The sequence below is a fragment of the Leptonotus elevatus genome, chromosome 11, assembly GCF_054856555.1.
Source record: "Leptonotus elevatus isolate MCC_2025b chromosome 11, RoL_Lele_1.0, whole genome shotgun sequence".
Taxonomy (NCBI): Eukaryota; Metazoa; Chordata; class Actinopteri; order Syngnathiformes; family Syngnathidae; genus Leptonotus; species Leptonotus elevatus.
In genome coordinates this window covers 2643528-2653255 of record NC_141249.1, presented here as the reverse complement: position 1 = coordinate 2653255, position 9728 = coordinate 2643528, and the positions used below count along the sequence as shown (strand labels likewise).

Here is a 9728-nt window from a genome sequence, read left to right as displayed (position 1 = left end):
GAAGTGGCAAAATGGCTGCCCCGTGAGATGGATAAAAACGGCTGGATTTTGCTTCATAACTCTTATTCTACAAATGTAATTTTAATCAGAATGTCATGTATAGACTAGTGAGATCACATATATTATTGTCACCACATTTTTAGGGTTGACTTCCACTTTAAGCGACTCGTCAACAATGACGAGCTGATTTTGTATGTAGATAAAATCTTTATTGATTTTTCTACTAATTGGTCACATAGTTTCATTGTTACAAAATATCACTGACACATCAGATTGGAAGCGAACCACCACACAACAGTATTTAAAATTTTGAACTAACCGTGATATTCACAAAGGGTTGAACAAATTACAGCAGTATCAGTTACCCAATAAGTGCCTTGTAACACATGCTGACAGGGTGGTTTCACCTAAATGAGAATAGGTGTACTCTAAGGAGACTGCTGGTAAGCAATTAAGCTTGTTAATAAACTACTATGCCCAACAAGTTTTCAATTATCACAGACTAGCTTCCTTATGAATTATATCAAATAAATCCTGAAACAGTTTATTCGATAATCATCTTAACCAAAGATATACAAGAAAGGTATGTTCTTAATTTTGATCCATTGATAAAAGGTTGAGACATTTTATGAAAAATAATTCATTGATGTGGATTTTCATCCATCTAAGTTTACATTTGATAAGATTGGGGATCTACTTTTCCTAATTGTTTGTAATTACAATACAGTATAAATAAGATATCACTCAAATTAGCTGACTTTCATAAACAGGTGTTATTGGCTTGGAGTTTGATTTATAAACACAGCTTCTCACCTCAATAGTACTATTTATGGAATAATGGTAATATATTGTACAAGAATAAGAGTATTTTCATAAAGAGTTGGTTTGACAAGGATATGTGTTTAGAGATTCAGCTACTTACTCCAGTCCTGAGGGTCACTTTATCAGTCTTGAGGAATTTTGTAATTAATTTAACTTTCCTGTGTCATATAGAGATTTTGCTCAAATTAAAGATCATATTCTTGCTGGTTCAGTTATTTAATTTATTTTTTATAGAGATGTTTTTGTCCAAGGTGTGTCCTATATGTGTGTTGCAAATCCTGTAAACACCCTTTGTGGGATTTTTTTTTGTGGCTCTATCACAAGAAAAATAACTGAGCCACCTGTTCATTGTTTGAGAGTAAACTTTCTACTAAACCATACAATATTTCTACATGCAAATATACCCTGGTCCAAAGTCTGGTTGTTGTCTCACAAGTTTTGATCACTAACCAAATTAGAGAGGTTTATTTTAAAGTTCCACACAAAATGTACCCTGTAAAACATTATATGATTTTTTTTTTATATATATATTGATACCAGGTGTTCATTTTGCTCAGCTTCTCCTGAAACTGTATCACATCTTTTTCTATCATTGTGAGGTCACAATGAAACTATGCAAGGATGCAGCAAGATTTATTTGTAATAATCTAATTGCAAATGTTGTATTGTTTTATGAGCATATTATTTTGGGTTATTTTGTAAAGTGTGGGAAAGAAATGCATTCATTCATCAAACTGCCCCTGCCTACCTCAGTAAATTACTTACCCTCCACAATGCCACACAAGAACTTCGCTCCTCATCCTCCACCTACTGCCTTCACCAGCCTAGGTCCAGATTCTCCACCGTGAGCGACAGGGCCTTCCAGATAATTGCCCCGCGGCTCTGGAATGCCCTTTCAGAGACCCTGATGGCTCCACAAAATGTGGAAGTAAAAAAAAAAGAAGAAAAAGCCTCAAGACCTTTCTTTTTGAAAAGGTCTATTAATTAATTGATTTATTGTTTGCTAGATTGTATGGTTTTTAACTGTTTAATTTGTTGTAATTTGTTTTAATCAGCACTTTGAGATTTCTTTTAAATGTAAAGTGGATTACAAATTAATGTATTAAACGATGAAAATGAGAAAGCCCTTGTGATAATCTGCTATTGTATAATTGTATATACATAAATGTAAATTTGTAAAACACAGGCCATTTTTTCAGTATTTAATGAAGGATTTTGAATTTTATTTATAATCACACAGTGCCTGCCAGAACAAGAAGGCCAAGAAGACTTTGAATGCATGTTTGAAATATCTTATTTGTGTTATTTTCTTATTATTTTTTACTACACGGACCATTCACTTGAAAAAAAATAGTGCTGTTTTTCTGACTACTTTTTTTGAGTGTTCCAGAGGTTGTTTTTTTGAGTATTTTTTCCCGGTTTTTTAAATATTTTTTTTTCTGTTTTTCTGAGTATTTTTTCCCTGTTTTATAAAATAAATATTTTTCTGTTTTTTTGAATATTTTTTTTCTCTGTTTTTCTGAATATTTTTTTAAGGGGTTTTCCCTCAGAGATTAGAAAACAAACCACAATACAGTATACACATTCATTCCTTTATTGAGAGCCAGTAAGTAAACATGACCATCTTATTTAGTTTAATCAAGTTTTATTTTGATATGGGTTTAAGGCACTGGGAGATAGTCCTGTCTTTGAGTCATATAGATGGTATTATTATTAGTTTGTTGACTTTACGCAGGCACCTGAGTAACTGACTTTGCATTTGTTCAGGAGGTGTTTTGTGGAAAACACTACTTCACCTTTATATTTTTATGCAGGATCGTGAGTGGTCGGCGGCAACAATGACACACAGAGACTTGATATACTTTTGCTAGAATAACTGTCTTTTATTCCCTGCATATAGCAATCAACATTTATACTGTGCTAGGATAATCGTACGTTTTATCCCCCGCAAACAGCATCAATCACAACTCGATTTGCTTGAATGATTATACCTTTCATTCCCCGCAAACAGTCGATTTGCTAGAATTATTGTACCTTTTATTCCCCGCAAACAGTAATCAACACCTGCGCTGTGCTAGAATGATTATACCTTTCATTCCCCGCAAACAGCAACAATCACAACTCGATTTGCTAGAATTATTGTACCTTTTATTCCCCGCAAACAGCAATCAATACACTACAACGTTAAACAGCATAATATGATCATCATCAGCGCTTACCTTGACACTAGACCGGGGAGCCTACGGTCCGGGTGAAGCGAGCTGCAACAACGGCTGGGCAATCGTACGCGTTCCACAGTTGACTTCGTCTGGACCGTGTGCCGCTCCGTCTTTTATTCGTTAGCAAAAAGTTGTGAGCGTGAGGAACCGGGCTGTCCAAGCCCACTCCCAGACACACTCGAAAACATGTTTGCGAAGCAGGGAAGGCTGTAGTATAAACAAGGAAGAGTTCCCAGGCTGATCCCGCCCTTTATTTACAAATTGTTGGGCACCTGGATTCGTACAACAGTTCAGGACAACAACATATCCTTATATAAGAGGTTACATGAGGACATATCAAACCATGGTTATTTTTTCCCTTCAGGAGGAAGGCCCATTCAGATCTGCTAGATGTAGCAATGTTTGTCCAGGATCAGTTGGATTGATATGGCATGCTCCATGGCTACAAAATGATGCATTTGAAATGCATTCAGGCTGGCTATGTGGTGACTCAAGAAACGATCAGGATACTGATGAAAATACTGGATCCGCATGGTGTGCAACTGAGGCGCAGGAATCGTCTTCGGCGCCGTATCTACCAGAATCCAGGCCCAAACTTTTTGTGGCATGTAGACTCTTATGACAAACTCAAACCGTACGGGATCTGCATCAATGGTGCAATAGATGGGTTTTCACGAATGGTGATATGGCAACATGCTTATTCTACAAACAGTGATCCGAAGATAATCGACGTATGTGAACCGATTGTTATCACTTTCTTTATTTATACTTATTTAGAAAGAACTACAGGAAGTTGTTCACCTCTGGAACACTCACAGAATTTGCCCAAGCAGGAATGCTGTGTCTCCAGGTGGGCGCCCAGTGATGATGTACACCTTACCCGAACTTTTTGGTGCTAGAGAATACCTGAAAAAGGTATCCCAACAAAAGATTGAAGCCTGCAGAGAGGAATGCCTTCAGAGGGGACCGTACCCCTGCGATGATACAGTGTTTGACATTTGCTGCCTTGTCATGGCAGAAAATAATCTTCATCCACCCACCTCTCCAGAGGAAGCCATTGAGCTTTATATGTTCTTACGTGCTTACATGCGAGCTCAGATTGTATGAACGCAATGTGCTTTAATTGGATCAAATGACATGATGTAAGCCTCCGAATTGTACCTGTAAAGGGTATTTAGTTACAGCTGTAAACAATGGTGAATTTTATACTAATGAACATCTCTACTTTGTGCTTTTCTATATCTTCTGTCTATTCATTATTGAGTTAATCGGTTCTGACCGTTAGTAGTTGTATGAAAAAAATGGAAGACCTTGGTTTCATGATAAAAAGAGCAGTCAAGGAAAACGAAAATAAAAAATTATCAATATAATACTACATAATACAGTATCCTATTCACATGTGTATGCTTAATGTCAAATGTAGCTCTTACAAACAGAAAATCTATTAATACCAAAGTTAAGTTTTTTTTCCTCTTTTGATATTTTGTTATTGTGCATTATACCACTAAGGAAGTATACTGTACCTTCCTAATTTTTGTAACTCTTGAAGAGATTTCAGGTGTAATTTGTAGCACATGTAATACAATTCGGTAATTGTATTGGATTTTCATGTCATCTATCATAAACAGATCAGACATTCATATGTATCTGAATGCAATGTCGCTGTATACCTTTGTTAAAAAGCAGTTGCCAATAAACTTTCAGCAAATGAAGCATACTGTATGAATAGCTTTTATTTATTTTACTTTTATTTTATCTTGACCTGAGTTTGCATACAATTGATACATGTAACCCTTTGCAATAAAAGCACCAAAAGAAACATGACCAATGTTCACACTGTAGTACATACATAAACATGTCTCAGAAAGTATGATTCCTGAACTACATGACTCAACAATATAGACAAAAAAAAAAGTACCTTTTAATTTAACAGATCCACATATGCTGTCAATATTAACATGTGATATGAGGTAGTGTTTCAACTTGCATTATTTAACAGTGGAAAATATAACAGAGGTATTTTTAATTCTCATCCTAGACTGAAAACAAAAGTGTGTTATTGACTGCTGATAAAGTATCCAAAATAATAAGTCAACTAACCAATGCTTGCTTATCACACAGCCCCAGAGGTAGTCATATTTTGCTGGCATCGGGTGGAATCCCCACAACTCCAAAACCATTACTTTCCAGGAATCAAAAAAAAAAAGTTTGTTGAGCCATTGTCATTGCATTGTTAAAAGCAGCACGCAACACTCTAGATTGGTCAAACAATTGTTAAAATACCTGGGGACTAACCAATAATATAACATTTGTGAAAAAATGTAAAATCACCAAATTTGGACAGGAGGTTTCCACTTGATGCCAGCAATAGACTATTTACATGCTCTGATTACTAAAACTGTCTCAGTAAATCTGTGTATGTTACTGTTTTGGCACTAATCACAGAACTCTTGAACTGAACAAATCTTTCTTAATATTCTCTATCCCACATTCAAAAATTCCAAACATGCATTGCTCATATGGCTGTGGAAGAGAAACGTGTGAACACCACTTTTAAGCAATGTCCATTGCAAGAGAGTTGCTGGACAGTATAGCCTCCATTTCAGCTCAAAGCTCAGGGTAGCTGTTATAGGTTGATGGCAGCTCCAAGTATGGGCAATAAGCCGCCGTGCTAATCCCTCCAAAGAGTTGAAAATGACTTGAATTTGTTTAACACAAATAACATCAGACCCAGTCAGAAATCTCATCAGCTTTCAGAGACCAGTTTCATCCAATGCCCTTAAGTACTGATGTAAAAATTGCAAACTTTGGTTCTCTGCTGCAGTATCTGGAGAAGCTGTTAACATCTTAATCACCGTCCGTGTTGTTGGTTTAATGTTGTCATACAGCTTCTTCATATCCGGTACATTGGGGGAAAATTCCATAAGTATTGGCCCTGCAACCTCTGAGATATTATCATGTGCATACTTTGGTTTCTGAATGAGCTGCTTGTGGGCGACCTGAATAAGCATAGCTCTCAGGTTATCTTTTTTTGGTATTGTTCTTACACCCATGCGATCCATAAGATCTATAAAGTCTTCCTCATCTTCACCAACAGCCTCTTGCAAAGCAGTGGACAAGAGGTCACGCTCAGACTGACTAAGATACAGCATCAGGAAGTCAAACAGTACATCACATGTTCACCAAATGCAACTGGTGCTGTAAAAGCTTGTGCCAGCAAAAATGGGAAATACCCATGGTCCTCCAGTCCCTTGGCCAATATCCTACCAACAGACCTCCATCCCTTCTCTTGCCATTTTGCGGAGAGTGATGGCACCCTCACATCTGCACCTTCAGCTGCACAGTCTAGGAATTCTGTCCAAAAGGCAACGTATACATCTCTGGACACGCCATCAGCATCTGCCCCCATTTCATCAATGAAGCTCTATTTCACAGGGTAGGTCATCATTGCTTCATCCTTGAACTGGGCAATCAGTTCATCGAGGAGCGTTACTCTGTGAAGTTTCACATTCACATATACAACTTCATAGGCAGGACTTGGTGGTCTAACAGAATCTGCCACAACATCAGTAGGAGTTGAGGAGTAGGTGGGGGTTCATCTTCTATTGCAAGGTTTGGCTCATGTATGAGTGTATCATCAAGATCACCGAAAAATGGACCACTTGCTAAAGGGCCAAAACTGACAACTGATGTATCACACAAAGATGAAAGATCAATAATCTGAACAGATGCAGTAGAGACAACAGCTGACATCGTGGCAGTGCTCAGATCATCATCTTCGACTTTGTGTATTGGACTTTCACTGTCGTGTATTTTCTGTGTCTGCTGCTCCACCTCTTCCATTGTGTCTTTCTCTTGTCCACATTCTGTCGTGTTGTCATGTTGCTCATCTATCACTACTTCAGCTACTTCTTCTGGGTCAGCTTCACCAGTTATGGTCTTTGTACACAAATAAAATCTTAATAAACCAAATTTGTGTATGTCATAATAGTCGCGCACACTAACATCCTCATCAACTTGTGCTTCCTGAAAGTCAACTATGACATGACTGACCTCTTCCCACGTTCCCATTATTGACTTTTCATTAGGGAAAAACAGTTGTTTAGCTTGTGACAGAAACTCAATCTTAGTGGCATTCTTGTTAATATCAACAACTCTGGTTCCTCCACCACTGCGTTTTCTGACTTGTCTGTTGTCATGTATCCATCCTAATTCTATTTTTCTGGTTGTCTTCCAGGCTCTCTTGTTATTTTTTAGACCCACATTTTGTGGTTGCACTGTATCCCCCCCCCCCCCCCCCCCTCAAAACCTTGATCACAGACTTTGTTGCTCATTGTGACCATTGTTTTAGTAAAAAAAATTAACAGGGAAAGTCTTCTTGTATCATCTTCACCTCTTCTTTGTTTTTCCATAGAGAAACGTCTTGTGGCAATTCTGTCGCCATAGACTGGAATGTAAGACGCCAAAGCAGCAGCATCCATTTCTCCAATTATTGAGCTGTCAATCTACAATAAAAAACAAAAATTTATACATTAGACATGAAAATCTGAAACTTTATGTCCAAGACTATTTACTTATGGGCAAGACAACCAATCATCAGTGCAGATGATAACACAATAGACAGTATGAAACAATACAAAAACAGATTATGAAGCTGGCAATAATGTAGTGTGCTGAATCTGCTGATATAACATCTGACATATACGTTTAGAACTGTTTTTATACAAGTAATAGAGAATATGCAGACCATAACTGAGATAACCTGATTACACTACATGTGAAAAGTGCTGTTCCCAATAAAGTGTAAGGTCTACACCAGTTTACAGAAGTTCATTTTGTTTTGCAAATGTATATCTTATAATCCTGTAACAGTGCAGTACCCATCAACTCCTGAATCTACTCAAAGCTGTGGTCTTTTTCTAAGGTAAAATGTGTTAATTTGGGGGCTGCAGCTATGGGTTGTTTTTGAGAATTTATTACTCTTCTGATTATCGTATCGATTAATTGATTAAAAAAAGATTTTTGCATTATCAAACCATAATAGAAAATTATACCTAACAGAAATGACAGGCCAGTTAATTAGACCTAACAATTGCTTTTGTTTATGAAAACAAAAAATTTGTATTTAGTCAGGTGCTGGTAATATTGCTGTCCCCTTTGGGTTGTCTTCGTCATATGTGTGAGTGCGTGCGTGCGAATGGTGGGGCATGGCTGACGTGCTGACAGATGTGTGAGAGTATTTTGATTAAGCGCAAAGCCAATCAGTCTGCGTTCATGGAAGATTATTAGAAATCATTGATCATTAACTGTTGAAATAACAAGATTTGGACAATTTTAAGTTTAAAAAACTTCTCATAACTGTTTAAATTGATAAGTGATAACCCATCAACTAATTGTTGCACCTGTAGTTACTTTAGCATGATAGTGAAGGTGTTGTTCTAACTGTTCTTACACCATGTAAGTAATTTGCATGACCATGATGTCGACAGTGCATCTCTAAGTTATCAAGCGTGATTTATTTGTTGCGCATTCCTATCCTGGAAAAATGCAATGATGACCCTTAGTCTTACTTTGACTATACAGAACACTTCACATACTGTATATTTGTTCTGAAAATATGTCATAAAATAATTTTAAAACGTGATATTTAAATAAATTAATTAATAAAGCAAATAGTTTGTATATTCATTTGTATATTTGTATAGCAGTGATGGCTCTACATCAAGCTGCATTGTTGGAAGGTACAAAATACTACATGTAGCTTTGCAGGAACAAATTTCCTGTGACTTACATGATCCTGCTGCATTTTCTGAATGTGCTCCTCAGGAACACCTCTGTTGCGTAAAAATGCCCACAGACCATCATCTTGTGGGAGGCCAGGGGTTGATGATGCAGTCATTGCAGCTCGCACTACAAACATACAGGAAAAGGCCAAATCTATATGAATAATCATTTCAAAGTCAACCTCACAGTAAATATTGTGCTCACTCAAATCACCAATCAAACTGGTTTGTGTTGTGTGTCCTTTTGTGTGTCAAAGTTTATTCATTAACAATAATATTATACTAATAGTACATTAGATTAAATCCAACATGTCAGAGTAGGGTTTTAGTAGTATTCTTACTTTTGTTATTATAATTGATCAATTAGAAAATAGTTCATCAAGATCAGGGCTTTGCAACGTCCTTCCTCATCGTTACATGCTTAAAACAGGTGTCCCGTGCTAAACAATATGTTACGATTCTCATATGAGCCATAATAATAATTAACAATATCTAGGGTGACCAAATGTGTCCTTTTTGGGAGGACAGACAAGTCACCAGCTCTGTTTTTTAAAATATTTTTTCCCATTTTTTATATATATTTTTCCCTGTTTTTCTGAATTATTTTTCCTCCTGTGTTACTGAAAAAAAAAATTCAGCCTGTTTTTCTGAAGATTGTTTTGACGGAAAAAATAATTCAGTAAAACAGAAAAAAATATTCAGAAAAACAGAAAATAAAAATAAAATACTCAAAAAAACAAAGCAACCCCCCAAAAAATAGTCAAACAAACAGGATTTTTTTTCAAGTGAATGCATTACGCTTCCGTATACCTTAAAGGGACACTAAACTCAAAATTCCTTTTCCTTAACTAGTGCTCACAGTTTGCGCATGCGCATCGCGTCAACATCCGCACAGGATTCAAAT

General features: G+C 36.6%; 1 pseudogene; it reads right to left on the bottom strand.

Moving 5' to 3' along the window:
- Window positions 1-5594: 5594 nt before the first annotated feature.
- Window positions 5595-8994, bottom strand: LOC147165182 (uncharacterized; annotated as a pseudogene).
- Between the last annotated feature and the right edge of the window lie 734 nt (window positions 8995-9728).